Source organism: Terrapene carolina, unplaced genomic scaffold, assembly GCF_002925995.2.
Source record: "Terrapene carolina triunguis isolate 2854851 unplaced genomic scaffold, T_m_triunguis-2.0 Scaffold278, whole genome shotgun sequence".
Lineage (NCBI taxonomy): Eukaryota > Metazoa > Chordata > Testudines > Emydidae > Terrapene > Terrapene triunguis.
The window spans coordinates 390,730-392,349 of NW_020664629.1; the positions used below are offsets into that span (position 1 = coordinate 390,730).

General features: G+C 56.7%; 1 protein-coding gene across 1 annotated transcript in view; it reads right to left on the minus strand.

Moving 5' to 3' along the window:
* The window catches only part of IQCA1L (IQ motif containing with AAA domain 1 like), a 47,511-nt gene that overhangs the window by 33,588 nt on the left and 12,303 nt on the right, over positions 1-1,620 (minus strand). The window lies entirely within an intron of this gene.

Genomic DNA, 1,620 nt, shown 5'->3' on the forward strand with positions numbered 1-1,620 from the left:
CACTTAGCATCCAGACCCACCCCCGCAGCCCCAGCTCGCCACGGCCCCAGCACTTGCCCCGCTCCACCCGCCCAGGCAACCCTCTGCGCCCTGACCCTGCTTCCCAGATGCGCACCTGGGCCGCGGGGGGCCCCTGGCCAGCATGTCCATCGCCCCCAAGGCCGGCTGGAGAGGGTGGGGGGAAGCAGCCCCGATTCCTCCTGCCCCCCCAGCCCTTGTCATTGCCCACCCAAGTGTCCTATCCTGGCTATGCCACTGCTCCTGACGCTGCCTCCACAACCCCCTATTGCCACCGGCGCAGTGTTATTATGAGTAATGGAGTTGCTATGATGCAAGAAGCTCCAGCCTCTTCACACCACTCAGCCCTGCTCTCCCCTCCCCTCGCTGGTCTTGTGGGGCAAAGGGGAGCAAAGAGCCCAACATCTCAGTGCAACTCTGCTTTCTCCTCCCCTCCTGTGAGCAACAGGAACAGGCTGTACCCCACTCCTTCCCCTCCCGCACCCAAAGGTGCCCCTGGAGCTGCCCCCCAAATCTGGGAAGCAAGAGAGGGACCCCCATGTCTGCAAATTGATTGCTTAATTATTTGCTCCATTATCTTTCCAGGTACAGAAGTTAAGCTGACTGGTCTATAATACCCCAGGTTGTCTTTATTTCCCTTTTTATAGATTGGCACTAGATTTGCCCTTTTCCAATCCTCTGGAATCTCTCCTGTCTTCCTTGATTTTTTGAAGATCATCACTAATGGCTGAGATAGCCCATGGAGAGTCCGAAAAGATAATGGCCACTCCAATTGCCCAGACATTTGGCACCTAACCACCACCGTAGATGGCCCACCTTCCTTAGGAAGCCAGCGGGGTGTCACCAGCTGGAGAACAAAGGGCTAAGAAGAAGGCCAGGTGACAATGTTCACCAGGAACAAGGACAAAGGAGGGGCCAGGTGAGGTTGTTAAGCGCAGGCTGCTGGAAGGAGGCAGATGCTCCTGGACTGGGACTAAAGAGGGGTTAGAGGGCTCTAGGACTGACCCAGATGGACTGTACTTTCTGTTCTCTAGGTTAACTAAGGGTTTTCTACACTGTGTTCCAGACATCTAATAACCCTCCTGCTTTTACACCGCGGCTGAGAGTCCCTGCAGACTAAGAAGGTGGGGGTGCATGGCTCCCTTTGGGGGTACAAGTCTCCCGCAGGTGCCCATCTCAGGTGGACTCATTGAAGGGAGCTCACGGTGTGGCGCAGGGGTGCTGAAGGCTCCGAGGTTCAGTCCCAGAAGGCAGTGAAGCCAAGTGGCTTGCCCTACTGAAAGACTGTGACCCTAAGGGGGTCTGGCTCCCTGAAGGGGTCCTCCCAGAGACTGCTCCAGAGCACTGAACCTGCGGCTCTGTGACAACCTGCATTCCTTGATTAATAACTTTGCATTTGACTATATTAAAATGGATTTTATTTGAATGGGCCAAACTTCTAAGTTCCCTCTAAGCTGCACGGGCGCGCAGCAGCCTATCAAGCACCATGCAGGCGCTCAGGACTGCAGCAGGGAGAGATGCCCCTCCCCCAGCCCCGGACCTGCCGCGGTGAGGAGAGGCGCCTCTCCCCCAGCCCCCAACCCAGCCCCAGACCTGCTGTGC